At 32.4% G+C, this 17,173-nt stretch overlaps 1 protein-coding gene across 1 annotated transcript in view; it reads left to right on the forward strand.

The window, feature by feature from the left end:
* Positions 1–946: 946 nt before the first annotated feature.
* Positions 947–17,173, forward strand: part of LOC118203598 (uncharacterized) — a 73,693-nt gene continuing 57,466 nt past the window's right edge. Inside the window, exon 1 of the mRNA XM_085820687.1 lies at positions 947–1,202. The gene's annotated coding sequence lies outside the window, so the exon portion shown is untranslated. The remainder of the gene's footprint in view (positions 1,203–17,173) is intronic.

Below are 17,173 nucleotides of genomic sequence, written 5' to 3' on the forward strand. Positions count from 1 at the left end.
CCCCTCTTTCTTTTCAGTATTAAATATAAGTGAATCAATTGTATTTTTAATAAATCATCAGGTACACTATCAAAAGGTCAAAATTTTTAACGTCTTTATATTAAAATTTGAGTTCTTGTAAGAGTTTAAAACAAACCCACACACAAAAGTTTGCTGTAGAAACCAAAATTATTATAAAAAATTTCTAAACTTTTTTTTTAAGGAGCTGGGTGGTTTGTTTACATTCTTTTTCCGCAAGACTTTTTTCGAGACCGAATTCAAAAATGTATGTATGCATGTGTATCTGTATGTATGTGCACACACACACCAAACGCATGTACACACATATACATATGCTACATGAACACCTACATCCGTACATACAAGCATATGCACATACATATCTGAATTATTCTCCTGAACACACTCTTTATGTATATAAAGGCTTCTGTATGCAATTTTATAGAAATATTTAGCTACGCATGACAGAAAAATTACATAAGGTTTTAAGATGATTTTTCAATTCCATTTCATAAGAATGTGGTTTTACTGCTTGCATGCATGACTTATCTAAATCTGTTGATAAGAATTTCAAGAAATTCTGATTATTTGTGTAAACTCCGTATCTGTATAAAATGGTCAAACATTAGCAATTTAAAACAAGAATAATATTCATATATGTTTAAAGTTCTTTATTTTATATAAAGTTTAGATATCTATCAAAGAATAGTAATTAGTCATCAAACGAAATAAACAAATAACTTTTTCTTGACATTCTAACACTACACGGAAAAGCAATTCACCCTTCCGATAAACAACACAAATGTAAACAAACATCTCTTTACGACTGGTCGGAATGCGCAGAAATCACAAAAGTGTTTCTGCGCAACTAGTCGTACGTTTAGCATTTTTACCATGTTTGAGCTAGCCGTCCGACGTCGTACGGGTAGACACAGCCCAAAGCTATCACCTATTCGTCATCGATGGGGAAAGGAAAGGCTGGGACTTTCTTTGGTCCGGGCCATGTGAAAAAGCGGCTACATTGAAGTTCACGTCCTCTTCGGTTTATAATCGTAGTATACGGTGCAAACGTGTTTTGATGACTTTTGACAATATGCTTAATCAATTCTGGAATTATCATTAAGTTTTTAAACTATCCCATATTGACTGAGCATAGCATCCACAACACTAACAAGTTTTAAGATTAAGCAACAGGAAGAAGAGTAAGTACTTTGTCAGTTTTCCTGAGATGGTCTTTTTTCTATGAAATGAGTAAAAATGTGAGTTTACAATTTGCTTAAATTAAAGTAAAAATTAATTCTCCATTAGTGTTTATTCTAGAAAAAGTCTATACATTTTGGGAGAATTTGAATTTGCATGCCTTTACTGCACTAAGCATTCCTTACTATTGTTGCAATGTGTGCAAAATTTTCTTGGCCAGTTTATGAGTGTTGATAATTTATTTGATTTACATTTCGGTGCTACTTTGGTAGACGGTTGCACGGCTTTTGGCGAGTGATACTACTTATTGTAAACTCATTGCAGGACAAGTTATTTATGGTAACCGGTACTTTGTTTTCATTTTATTTAAAAAATAATGCATTTTATTATCCATAAATTCAGTGTTTTAAATATTACTTTGCATTTTTATTTGAAATAGTAAAAAACATAGTTATTAAAATCCTTGAATATCGCTTGTTTTTAGAAATAGTCAGATAATTGTTGGCTTATATTAATGCTGCTTCTGTCATTTTTCTGTGTGAGTGACACTTATAATCTAGGAATGGGATTTTTTTCACCTAGAGGATTTTTGTAGGATGTTATTTTGGTTTGTGTAGCGACGATTTTTGCGCCAAAAATCGTCGCTACACAAAGCCAAAATAACAAGACAAAGAATTGCACAAACTCAGTATCCATGTGCACATCACCTATTTTCACTTAGAAAACATCAGAGAATTGCGCAAACTTCGCATTGCATGCACCCTTGACTTTATCCACGTATACATCGACCTATTTTCACTTTAAAAAAATATCAGAGAATTGCACATATTAGGCATTGCACACTCCCCTGACAAAGTCAAAGGAGAGCTGCCAACAAAAAATATATAATCTCATTTAAATTAAACAATGAAATAACATAAAAGAAGGAAATTTGGTGAATTACCATAATTCAGATTATGGAAACTTGGCGAAACTTTGGCGACCAACCCTGCTACAGCAACCTGCTAGTTTTTTTTTTTTTTTTTTTGGTTGTCATTTGGTTTTTACGAAGTAAAGGCATGTGTTTTTTTTTTTACTCAATATTTTTTCCAACAATCTGCTAGTTGAATTAAGCTTATACTAGATTTTTTATGGAACAAAAGTGCTTAATCATGGTGAAGATTAGGTGCGAAATTGGGGGAAAGTGTAGAATCGCCCACTGCTTGCTGCATTTTTAAGAATTGCATGTGCACGGTATCCATGTACACGTCAACCTATTTTCACTTAAAAAAATCCCAGAATTGCACAAAAATAGCATTGCGCACACTCTTGACTTTATCCATGTACACATCAACCTATTTTCAATTAAAAAGTCAAACAAAATTGACAAAAATCCAATTCTTCTTACTTTTGTAAAAAGTGCCAAACAAATAAGTGGGCGATTCTGCACTTTAGCAGCGAAATTGTTTCTAAGTGCTTATTAGCTAAAATCGCGATTGGAATTTTCGGGAAAATGTCACATTACATGTCTCATGATCTCTCATTTCTCTGAGACAAAATAATCTGTGATTCGAACTGTGTACTTCTCAGATTAATTGCTAAACTCCTAGCTAGTAACCTTTATCACCTTACCAAAATGTCGCCAAATTACCTGTTACCATATTGCAAAGATTAGCCGGAAATTCATCAAAGGAAATATCCGCTTACCTTATTTACGAATTGACATATCTTCAGTCTAACAAAATTCCTTAACAGCATCTAAAAACTTCCTAAATTTATCTGAACTAGAATCTCTATAATACTGGCATCACCATGTAAATTCACAAAATAGTCAAGAATATCCTCCGTAGTGCCGTTATCATCCGATGTTCGGCCATACGCATTTCCTTCCTATGAACAGGACACTTAATAATGGCTACTAAGTAAACCTTCATTTACACATCAGCCAAGTAATGATCTTTTCCCTTTTCTTTCTAAATTGTACAGAAACTTCAAATTAATCTTACCAAATTCAGCCATTTTACCATCTAAAGTACAAAACGAGCAATATACTTCCTAACCAACACACACACAATCTCTTACAAATTTACCGCAATCATGCATCATAATAGGGTTTCCATAACAATCAACTACACAGGCTACCATGAATGAAACAACAACTTAGCGATAATACAAGGGGTATCCTTCTCTTTACTCTAACCAATTTAAGTCCAGAGAATATGCAGGTATTTTAACAACTTCAAGACAGTTGTATTATGATCACAAGCAAATATTCAGGGCTGTATGTTTAGGATTGTTAGCTTTCTAGAATTTGAATGCATTTTACTTCCCATGCTTGCAGATGCTTTGAAAGAATTAAGAATATTTATATTTAATTAATTAATCAAGATTTAAGAATATTTATATTTAATTAATTAATTAAGATTAAGAATATTTATATTGTCCTATATCACTTTTCCATGCCAGATTAGCGAAGCAGCCCCAAATCATTAGGGTTCCACCTCCATGCATAACAGGTAATGAATTGGTTGATCTTTACAATATGGTAACTGGTAGTTTGGCGACATTTTGGAGGCGATAAAGGTTACTACCTGGGACTTTGGTAATAATGTGAGCAGTACTCAGTTCCGATTACGCATTATTTTGTGTGAGGGAAATGAGAGATCATGGAATATGTCATGTGATATTAATGGACGAATTACGGTTCTTGAATCGGAAAAGGGGGAAATCGGGAAAAAATCTGGAAATTTTGTATTTGGTTTATTCTGTGTTGTGTGAAACAGTGTTCGTGAATTTTTGGATCCCATGGCCGTAACTAAAGAAAAGTTTATCGGACACGAAATCAAGATTCTGAAGAAGATTAGTAATCAAGATTCTGAAGAAGTTAGTATTTTGAATTATTTGAGGATATTATTTTTATGCATTGTTCTAAATGTAAGGTGGAAGTAAAGGAATTTGGTATTATTGGGAAAATTGTTATTAGCAATGATTTAGTTTAAAGTAATTAGGATTGTAAGGTAATTTTTATTAATTTAATGTATGTGCTCATTTATATTTAAGTAGTGTTTTTGAATTTAATTATATTTTAATTAAATGATAGTTATTTTATGAATTTTATGTTTGTAGGAATTTGGTATATGTTTCAGTTGAAGTAAACATGCATGGAAATAATTTAAATATCTGACACTAAGTATTTGTAATGGTTGCGGTATGAATTCGTTGGTTACGTTTATAATATAATAGATGATTTAGAGGTAAAAGTTTTCGGATATTTTATTTATTTTATATGTGGAAATGTTCATATTTGGAAAGGGTAAATACTTTTTCGCGATCAGGTAATTTCATATATGTTCTTTTTACCGGGTTTAAAGATTGAGAAAATTGTCATATATTTTCGTGAAATTTTTCTAATTTATGAGAAAAAAGCAGTGTACGTGGATATAGTGAAGAGTGTGCGCAATGCCATTTTTGTGCAATTCTGGGATGTTTTTTTAAGTAAAAATAAGTCGACGTGTACGTGGTTTAGTGATATTTTAATTAAATGATAGTTATTTTGTGAATTTTATGTTTGTAGGAATTTGGTATACGTTTAAGTTGAAGTAAACGTGCATGGAAATAATTTAAATATTTGATACTAAGTATTTGTAATGCTTGCGGTATGAATTCGTTGGTGACGTGTATAATGTAATAGATGATTTAGAGGTAAAAGTTTTTGGATATTTTATTTATTTTATATGTGGAAATGTTCATATTTGGAAAGGGTAAATACTTTTTCGCGATCAGGTAATTTCATATATGTTCTTTTTACCGGGTTTAAAGAGTGAGAAAATTGTCATGTATTTTCGTGAAATTTTTCTAATTTATGAGAAAAAAGCAGTGTACATGGATATAGTGAAGAGTGTGCGCAATGCCATTTTTGTGCAATTCTGGGATTTTTTTTAAGTAAAAATAAGTCGGCGTGTACATGGTTTATGTGTATGTGTTATTTTGAAAAACGCGTAAGGAGTATGGTATTGTGCACTTTAAGTCCGGACTCGTCAAGACTACGGTGATTCCGGATTATCGATTTTTCTGGATTATAGATCATCAGTTTAAATCTGGTACGATGGCTTGTAGAAATTATAAAATTAAAAATATGAAACCGTAATTTATGAAATAAAGAACAATTATGATCTAAAAGGTATCAAAATTTACAAAAAACAAAGCTTAATATTTATTTCTTTACTTTATTAAACACTTCTTTCAATGTGCACATGCGTAAAGCATACATTACGCATAGACGAAATTAGAAAATTGCAACCAGAAAACTATTTGATGTGTATTCGTGATATTTATAATGACAAGGAATTTGATTTAAATCATATCAGAGATGGAGTACATCGAGATGAAATACTACATTTAGTAAGGAACTATAAATCGAATAAAATAAAAACATCTGCCCTAAAGATAAGGATAGTGCTGACAGATCAACTTCCAGTTCATTGCGCTCCGTGACGTTCCCTGCCGCAGAGCAGCCGGAAATTGATAAACAGATTTCGGAATGGTTAGAGAAACAAAGAATATGCCTTTATCCATTTGGGTAGAGTAGATTTTAAGGTACCCCTTGTATAATGGCGAAATTGTTGTTTGATTTATCGCCAAGTTGTTGTTTCATTTATGGTAGCCTGAGTAGTTGAATGTTATGGAAACCCTATTTTGACGTAATCATGTGCATGATTCTGGGAAATTTTGAATCATGGGATGTTTTGTAAGCGTTTTTGTGGTGTGTTGGTTTGATTCTTTATATGGTAGAATGGCCGAATGTAGTAAGATTAATTTGAAGTTTCTGTATGATTTGGAGCGAAAGGGGAAAAGAGCTTTAATTGACTGGTGTGCCATTATAAGTGTCCTGTATGTAGGAAGGATATGTGTTTAGTCAAGCGTAAAAACCGTTTAGATGGATTTGAATGGGTTTGTAGGAAGAAAGGTTCAGATGGTCACTTTGTGAAGCGTTGGATCAGAAAGAGTACCTGGTTTGAAAAAAGTCATTTGAGTATGATTGATATTTTGATTTTTATGTGGCTCTGGGTGTACGAAGCGAACTCGAAGTAAGTGAATACTTGCTTTTGGTAGTGCTTAAATGTATAACATGTTTTTCCTTTTTTATGTTATTTTATTGTTTGGTTTAAAATGTATTTTATCGAGATTATGCATTTTTGTTTGCGTATATTGTGGAATTTGGTGCTCCTTTGATTTTTTAAGTGAAAATATATCGATGTGTACATGAACAAAGTAAAGGGAGTGCGCAATGCAAGTTTGTGCAATTCTGAGATATTTTTTTTAAGTGAAAAATAGGTCGATGTGTACATGGATAAAGTGAAAGGAGTGCGCAATGCCATTTTTGTGCAATTCGGGGATTTTTTTTTTTAAGTGATAATAAGTCGATGTGTACATGAATACCGAGTTTGTGCAATTGTTCCAAAAATTGCTGCGTCACAAGCCAAAATAACGAGTCAAAGAATTGCACAAAATCGGTATCCATGTAGCGCCAAAAATCACCAAGTTTCGCCAAAGGGTACCCTAAACTATACTTTTACCATCCATTTTTTGCAGCAATTCCACTTTTTGTTTAATGGACATGGAAACATGCTTTCGCTTTGTGGATTTTTTGGCAGCTTCAGAATCGGAAATTCTTTTTGACATAATCGAAAGTTCAAGCTTACTTTTATAAAATTGCTCTAACAGTCTGCAAAAAATAATAAGCCGGTTCCAATTAGAAGATTAAGGAACAACGCAATCTGCAACATTACCCGAAATAGATAATTAGAGAATTTTAGCTTAGCTTATATCGTCTGTTATACATTAAACACGCATGCGTAAATGTGTTATGCACATGTGTAAACGTATTATGCGCATGCGTAAATGCATCATGTGTTTACGCATGCGCAGAAAGTTTGTAGCTTCGAGGTCCGGATTATGGAACGTAATAATTTGAAATATTGTGTCGGCTGTACAATATTTGTAGGAATTTGTGGTCCAATGACCTTTGGCGATACACTAAAATGTATTCTATCCGGAATATCTAATTCTCCTGCGAACATCACGCCATTCATCTAAGTCTTCTGGCGACTCTTCGCTTTCACTTTCAATAACTACCATTCGTCGTCTTTTTGGTAGTATAATTTCGGAACCACTACTTGAAGTGTCAGAATTATAATTAACATTGTCTTCCACAATATCTTCTAACAATGAAAAACCAAACACATCTTCACTATCACTCAACTCTATATTCTCATCACAATAATTATTTTTCTTCATGTTGCTAACCATAAAATGGATCAAATAATGTTTCAATCGTAACAGTAGCGAGACTGAGCATGTTTTAACTACGGATAAAAATTGCCAATGCCAGCGATTCGGTAACATCTTAACCTTAATCATGCTAAAAACATTGGGCTACGCAGCGGAGCCTACGGAGTTACAGAACAAATGACGGACTGCTCCATAGCGGAGCCAACGGATTGCTATGGTTAACAGGCTTGGCAGTATTTGATTGGGTGTATGACGTAAAGACACTATACACTCATGATTATTCAAGCGTTTTCCGGAATTCAAATATGGCGGATGCTTAACATATTATCCCGTTGACGTGAAACAATATAGCCAAGCAATGCTGTTTATAGCACATATAGATACGCGTAACATCACAACATATTCATAACATCTACGTTTTCATTTGATTTAACTCCGATTGATTCTATATACACCGCCTTTTGTGTTAATAAGCAAGGATGGTTGATCTTTACATTATGGTAACTTGGCATTTTTTTGGCGAAAATTTGGCGACCAACTCTCCTACAGCAAACCTCTATTTTTTATTCCCGCCGCCATTTTGTCTTCACGAAGTAAAGACATGTTTCTTTTCTTTTTATCTACTGAACACTTCTTCCAACAATCTACTAGCCGAATTACACTTATGCTAGAAATTTTATCTAACAAAACTGCTTAATCATGACAAATATTCACTGCAAAATTGGGAAAAAGTGCACAATACCATACTCCTTACGCGTTTTTCAAAATAACACATACACATAAACCATGTACACGCCGACTTATTTTTACTTAAAAAAACATCCCAGAATTGCACAAAAATGGCATTGCGCACACTCTTCACTATATCCATGTACACTGCTTTTTTTCTCATAAATTAGAAAAATTTCACGAAAATACATGACAATTTTCTCAATCTTTAAACCCGGTAAAAAGAAAATATATGAAATTACCTGAACGCGAAAAAGTATTTACCCTTTCCAAATATGAACATTTCCACATATAAAATAAATAAAATATCCAAAAACTTTTACCTCTAAATCATCTATTACATTATACACGTCACCAATGAATTCATACCGCAAGCATTACAAATACTTAGTATCAAATATTTAAATTATTTCCATGCACGTTTACTTCAACTTAAACGTGTACCAAATTCCTACAAACATAAAATTCACAAAATAACTATCATTTAATTAAAATATCACTAAACCATGTACACGTCGACTTATTTTTACTTAAAAAAAATCCCAGAATTGCACAAAAATGGCATTGCGCGCACTCTTCACTATATCCATGTACACTGCTTTTTTCTCATAAATTAGAAAAATTTCACGAAAATACATAACAATTTTCTCAATCTTTAAATCCGGTAAAAAGAACATATATGAAATGACCTGATCGCGAAAAAGTATATACCCTTTCCAAATATGAACATTTCCACATATAAAATAAATAAAATATCCAAAAACTTTTACCTCTAAATCATCTATTACATTATTCACGTTACCAACGAATTCATACCGCAAGCATTACAAATACTTAATATCAAATATTTAAATTATTTCCATGCACGTTTACTTCAACTTAAACGTATACCAAATTCCTACAAACATAATATTCACAAAATAACTATCATTTAATTAAAATATCACTAAACCATGTACACGCCGACTTATTTTTACTTAAAAAAAAATCCCAGAATTGCACAAAAATGGCATTGCGCACACTCTTCACTATATCCATGTACACTGCTTTTTTCTCATAAATTAGAAAAATTTCACGAAAATACATGACAATTTTCTCAATCTTTAAACCCAGTAAAAAGAACATATATGAAATTACCTGATCGCGAAAAAGTAATGAACATTTCCACATATAAAATATCCAAAAACTTTTACCTCTAAATCATCTATTACATTATACACGTCACCAACGAATTCATACCGCAACCATTACAAATACTTAGTGTCAGATATTTAAATTATTTCCATGCACGTTTACTTCAACTAAAAGGTATACCAAATTCCTACAAACATAAAATTCACAAAATAACTATCATTTAATTAAAATATAATTAAATTCAAAAACACTACTTAAAATATAAATGAGCACATACATTAAATTAATACATACATAAAAACCCATTTCGAATTCACTTTAGTTACGGCCATGGGATCCAAAAATTCACGAACACTGTTTCACACAACACAGAATAAAGCCAAATACAAAATTTCCAGATTTTTTCCCGATTCCCCCCTTTTCCGATTAAAGAACCGTAATTCGTCCATTAATATCACATGACATATCCCATGATCTCTAATTTCCCTCACACAAAATAATGCGTAATCGGAACTGAGTACTGCTCACATTATTACCAAAGTGCCAGGTAGTAACGTTTATCGCCTCCAAAATGTTGCTAAGCTACCAGTTACCATATTGTAAAGATCAACCACAAGGATATATATTAACTGTTATTTATTTATTTATTTATTTATTTTTTTGTTAGTTTGCATTTTGAAAAAAAAAAAAAAAAAAAAAAAAAAAAAAAAAAAAAAAAATTAATTATAATTCGTCGGCTGGAGTGTCACACATGTGACCAAACTCTGGTTCGAATTAACATTAAAGGAAGGGGGACAAGCTGGATATAGGTGATAAAATAATAGTAGCTTGGAACAATCACTTGTACTCATAATTTTATGTTGTTCTCTCTTGAAACACTTTTCTTGTATTAATAGTAAGTATTGTCAATAAAAAGTTTTAAAAGTGGGTTATTATATTTCTTTCTCTTTTGACTGGGAAATTACTAACCTATGAGATATATTTCTTAGCAATTGTAAAATAAAGGTGATTGTGTGCTGCCCTTCAGGTTATTGCAGTTTAGTGACCAGTAGTGCGCTTTACAAATATTCATTATGATAGATTAACCTGATTATTGCTTATGGAGTTTGAATATCATAGGCTAGCTATGTTAGCAATTAAAGTACATCAGATTTTTTTTTTAATTCACATTTAATTTTTTAAAAAGATATTGCATTTTAGTTTGGCTTTTTTATTTATTTAATTACTACTTTAAACCTTATTATAAAAAGTGCCTAACAAATCTTTATAAACAATATCAACAATTAAAACCAGTAAAATGTTATTATTTTCCTCTTGGTCTGACTTTAAATTAAAACGAAAGATATGCACTTGATGGCCCGATACATTTCTTTGACATTTTCTTCAGTTTTTCTGTAAGCCCTTATGATAGTCTCTGCATTATATTTATTTCTGCATTCTTGAGCTTTAAAATGGTGGGAAAACTCGCTGTAGTTCAAACATCGCCCTTCATGGCGGAAGAGCCAAGTATGTAATGAATGTAATTATTTCATTCTTTCGGAAGTAAATGTTGCCCCCTGAAAAAAGCAAAGTTATTACTTTTCTTAGTTTCCCTGCATCCCGCTTAACGCTTTACTAATTATTTTTCGAAGCGTAAGTGCCATCTGGAGATGTTCATTTATCAGATGGGGAGAGATTTTTAACGATCTGCATTATGATATAATACCTAAAACATCATTATCTTAGATTTTACATCACTATTTTTATCAATCAAGAAGAAAACTGTAACATTACATAGAACTAAATGGAATGTTCCCTATGAAAGTCTTATATAACGTCAATTTTGGAAAAACTAATAAAACAAACCATAGTTTAGATATAGTTGAGAGTGATTTTTATTTGTATGAAGATTTTTTTATTTATATTTTGAAATTTACATGTACTTTGATGAAATGAAAGCTCACTGATAAATGAAATTGAATAAACATTTACTACGAAAGTGATGCGAGCCTATTTCTTTACTCTAATTAGACACTAATTAAGCGATTTTGTTACTGTGACTTATTTCACATGTTTGATAGGAACATCATATCAAGTCTACGAATTTTGTCGTGGCGAAGAGTGAAGTTTGGTTGGTGAGGTTTTTGTGAATACGGCAAAGAGATCTGTGTCTATGGAGATAGATGCCATCATGCCTTCGTAGAAGACTTTCTAAAGGAAACTGGCTCGTTTACACGTTACACATGGGGAAAACTATGAAAACATCCATGCAGCAAACTGTTCTTGGGATTTGAACCTTTGACCGACCTACCAGTCTTCAGCGACTTTACCGCTCGGGCGCTGGTGGGTGCGAGGAGGGCGTGTGTCGTTACACACCTTGTAAGGTTTATCCTAAGTTTTTAACAGTTAAATTTTAGTTAAAGCCACTTTCCTATCTTTCTTAATTTCAGCTTACAATTTCCTCTCAGAACGTGTTTTCAGAATCGCGGTTAAATGCAAATGAAAGAAAAGCAAGTATATAAAGTTGAAGTTCTACTGACTTCATTAGAGAACTAGAGATTCTGACCAACGTGCTTTCGCCTTTCGGCTATACTCTCTCTTACGCTCGGTCGTATTTCGGGCCCTTGATAGCTTCGCCATTTAGTTAAAGGCCCAACTGCTGTAGAATTTTGACAACTTTGGCTATATCTTTTTAGTTAAGTGTAATTATAATTACACTGTGTAGTGTAGTAGGTGTGGTTCTGCACACTGGGCCAGTATTCCAGAGGTCCGTGGTTCAATTCCCGGTGAAGGCAGTTGCTAATTTTGCATTTTTCCTGCTTTCAAAAAATACCTAATATCTCTACTCCCTAATTAAAAAAAATTCATTTTTGTAATTAAAAAAATCTATTTTTACCTATATTTATAGTAGGGTTTGTAATCTGTAAGTAATTATACATGTATTTTATACATTTTTTGTAAAAAAAAAATATGTTATTTGGAATTTAGCAAATATTCTAGAAAATGCTAATCAATTGAAAAAAATCTTTTCCATGACTAAATAAATTTTTAAAAACTTAAAAAAATAGCAGTTGAAATTAATAACAAAATAACAAGAATAAATCATCACTCATATCAATATTTGTAATGTACAGCATTTAGAAACAACTTAGTAAAATACATATGAAAATTAAATAATGTGCAATATCAAAAAAGTAAAACTGGTAAATTTGAGAACAAATATCCGCAGAATGTTTGACAACCGAAGTCCTCCATACAATGCAGTATGAATGTCCTCAGGATGTGAAATTGGTGAAGTCCTCAGGACATCTGAGAATCAACATCTTCAGGACATCCTCTCATATCCCAGGACATAGTGACTTAAATAAGACATCCTCAGGATGTGAAATTACGATGTCCTCAGGAAATCTGAGAATCAACATACTCAGGACATCCCGAGGATGTTACGGCTCCGTAGCAGAGGCAACGAAGCGCTAAGGGTTAATCTTATTATTGCAGAATGCAAATGATATAGCATTCAAATATAAGTAAAAGTTCTTATGTTAATGAGATGGAAATGCAGTGCAAAACTGAATTTGTCGTAAATTTTGCGCTTATGCGCGTGCTGGAAGGTTAAAGAGCGGATTGAGCCTGGTACATATATTTTTTCGGATGGCTGGAAATTCTACAAGGATTTAAGAAAAGAAGGTTTTAAACATGTATTTGTGAAAGTTAATGTCAATTTTGCGGGTAGTGAGTCTGGCTGTCGTATAAATAGGATACAGATTACCTGGCGGCATGAAATTGGTACAGTACAAAGTCTTTAATCCGGACTCGTTGGGACTTTGGCGATTCCGGATTAGGGTTTTTTCCGTATTATAGATCATCAATTTAAATCTGGTAAGATGGCATGCAGAAATTTTAAAATTAAAAATATGAAACCGTAATTTATGAAATAAAGAGGGTAAAAGTATAGTTTAGGGTACCCCTTGTCGAAACTTGGCGATTTTTGGCAGTACATGGATACGGATTTTGTGCAATTCTTTGACTCATTATTTTGGCTTGCAAAGCGGCCGCTACACAAAGCCAAAAATAACAAGACAAACAATTGCACAAAGTTGGTATCCATGTACATATCGACTTAATTTTCACTTAAAAAAAAAAAAGTCCTTGAATTGCACAAAAATGGCATTGCACACTCCTTTGACTTTATCCATGTACACGTCGACCTATTTTCACTATAAAAAATCCCAGAATTGCACAAACTTGCATTGTGCACTCCCTTTACTTTGTCCATGTATACATCGATATATTTTCACTTAAAAAGTCAAAGGAGCACTAAATTTTACAATGTAGTGTTAGTGTGGTACATTTATCTTTACCATGTTGGCAACACCAAGTTTCTTCTCTGCGTGTGAGCTATGAATGCTGTTGTAATGTTGTGCACGTGTTGTTAAGTTTCAATAAAAAATGTGAAAAGATGCATTTCTTATTTTTCGACTTCCTTCTTGATATGATATCGGTTTAACATGGTAGCAGTTCTCGTGGTTTGTGAATATGAATGAAGAATTTAGTAATAATTTGTTTTAAAAGTTACCAGTACTAGCGTAAAAATGGCATGTACAAGAAGCAGTAATATTGGCATACCGCTATTTGATGGTTCGGACTATTTTAATTGGAAAGTGCATATGATGAAATTTCTTCAATTTAAAAAGTATAAAGATGTGGTTCAGCGAAAAGTCAGTGAAAACGATGACGTGGAAAAATGGGAAGAAAAGGATATCCAAGCTACAAATTACATTTACAGCACCATAACAAACAAGCAATTGGAATATATCCACGAGTGTGAGACTGCATTTGATATAATTACGAAATTTGATGCAATGTATTTAAAAACTTTAACATCTCTACAAATTGTTTGTTGAAATAACTTAGAATGTGTGAAACTGAAAAATGATCCTGATGTAAATATATTTTTCGATGATTTTGAAAAGTATGTGAACGAGCTGAAACATGCCTGCGCCACGGTGACAGAATAAGAAAAATTGAACTATATACTAAGAGCATTACCTTCAAATTACAGTCACATTGGTGACTTAATAGATGTATTACCAGAGAAGGACAGAACAGTCGATTACCTAAAGAGCAAAATCAAATCAAAATTACTTAAAGAGAAAAATGATTATGAAGATTGTGCACCAGCAGAAAAATCAAATGCGTTCAAAATTGAAACAAGCAAATCGGGTCCACAAGGGAATGTCTTTTATAATTGTGGAAAACCTGGTCACATTAAAAAGAATTGTTGGCATGTCCATCAAAGGAACTATCGTGGTAATGGCTCCACTAATTATCGTGGTCGAAGTTCTTCAAACAATCAAGGACGTAGTCATGCTTTTAGTGGACATCGTGAACGTGGAGCATACTCTAACCATAGAATAAACAGTCATCAAGGCAATAGTTTTCATACCACTGTTATTGAAAGTAACATGACAAGTTCCAGTGCAAATACTGTGACGAATAAAAATGAAATCAATTGGTTACTGGATAGCGGATGCACAGACCACATTATAAACAGTGACGAATATTTCAAAGAGCAAGTCACTTTGAAGGATCCTATTCAGTTGGTGACGGAAGGATTTTGAAAGCTGCAAATGTTGGCAATATAATAGTTTCTTTTCCTGTATATAACTCTGAATCTATCGTAACATTGAAGAATGTATTTTATGTAAAAGAAATGAAAGCAAATTTATTAAGTTATTCGAAGATTACTGATAATCATATAATAGTTTTAAAAGAAAAGTTCTCTAAAATATATGATGCCAATGGTTCATTAGTAGCAATAGCAAAGAAAGAAGAAAGATTACATAAGGTAAAGAGTTATGTTAAAAATAGTAAAATATTTGCAAATTTGACCAACAGTAAGTTAACGTTAAAAGAAAAATTGTACCGTTCATTCGGACATGTAAATTTTAAATATCTGCATATTATGTGCAAAGATCAGCTATTAGAAGGAATCCCTAAAGAAATAGAAACTAAATATATGAAGTGTGCCATATGTATTGAAAATAAAATGCAGAATTTACCATTCAAGAATAATAGAAGAAAAGCAGAAGATATTCTGGAGATTATGCATACAGATGTAAATGGACCTCACAGAACAAGTGGATGTAATGGTGAGAAATACTTTGTGAGTTTTATTGATGATTATAGCAAGTTAGCAAAAATTTATTGTATCAAATCTAAGGATCAAGTCTCTGATTGCTTAATTGAGTATGTAAATAAAATTCAAAATTTAACAGGGAAGACTATCAAAGAACTAAGATATGACAATGGTAGTGAATATGTGAATAGCAAGATATACAAATTTACAAGAGAAAAAGGTTTCAAGATAAAGTCATACCCACCATATGTACATGAATTAAATGGTACTGCTGAGCGTTACAACAGAACTATAATGGATATGGCAAGATGTCTTTTAGCCGAAGCAAAAGTTGACAGACGTTACTGGCCTGAAGTAATTAAAGCTGCTGCTTATTTGAAAAACAAGACGTTAACAAATACTGTTGTAAAGAAGACACCATATGAAATATTTTTTAATAGGAAACCATCGGCTAATGAATTAATTATACGGAAGTAGAGTGTATGTAAGAATACCAGAAGAAAAGGGAAAGTCTAAGTGGGATAAAAAAGCTGAATTTGGAATTTTACTTTGATATACAGAGGTTGGATATAGAGTTTTGATGAATAACAGAATAATTGTTGCCAGGCATGTTGACATTATTGAAGGAGACATAATGTGTGTAGGTTGTGATGATGAAGATAAGAATGATGATACAAATAAAAATGAACCTCAAGAAGTGTCATGTGAATCGAGTAATGATAACTCCAAGGACAGTGTGATAAATGAAGATGAAACAAAAATTGGAATGAGACCAAGAAGGCAAATCAAACCACCAGTTCGATTTCATGAAGAATTCGGGTACTACTGTGTTAGTGCAAATTTTTGTGATGCTACAGTTCCAGGTAACTTTGAGGAGGTGACAACATGCAGAGAGGCTGGACATTGGAAAGAGGCAATGGACAGTGAAATGAACAGTCTTGTTAAAAATAACACTTGGACACTAGTGACTAAACCAGAGGATAAAGCAATTCTAGATGTGAAGTGGGTATTCAAAAGAAAACCAAGTAATGTTTTTAAAGCTAGATTAGTGGTTCGAGGTTTCCAGCAAAAAGATAGTATTGAGGATACTTACTCCCCTGTCATTAAGATGCAAACCCTAAAATTGTTACTTTCATATTCTTGTCAGTATAATTTAAATATTCATCAAATGGATGTTGAGACTGCCTTTTTAAATGGTTGTGTCTGAGGTTTATGTTAAACAACCACAAGGCTATAATGATAATTCGAATAGAGTGTATAAATTAAAGAAAGCACTATATGGGTTGAAAGAAAGCCCTTGTGCTTGGTATGAGTGTTTTAATGAGTATATTGAGAGTCTGGGATTTCGTAGAAGTAAATATGATTATTGTCTTTATGTAAAATCTGAAAATGATGTATTTGTATATATTCTTTTATTTGTTGATATGTTGCAAAAATACTCAGGTAATTAATGATATTAAGGAACAACTACATAATAAATTTAAAATGAAGTATTTAAATAAAGTAAAAAGCTACATTGGAATTGATATTGAATATGATAATGAGAAAAGTAATATCCACTGAATCAGGAAAATTATATTGAATCTTTAGCTAAACTGTATGGTATTGAAAATCCAAAGCTTTGTGATACACCAATGGAGATTAATCTTAAACTAAGCCAATCTAATTTAAATCAAAATGTCAAATATAGAAGCACTCTTGGATATTAGTCATAATACTAGA

Source organism: Stegodyphus dumicola, chromosome 7 (assembly GCF_044657685.1).
Source record: "Stegodyphus dumicola isolate Sdum_Otavi_A_Nest chromosome 7, ASM4465768v1".
NCBI classification, from domain to species: domain Eukaryota; kingdom Metazoa; phylum Arthropoda; class Arachnida; order Araneae; family Eresidae; genus Stegodyphus; species Stegodyphus dumicola.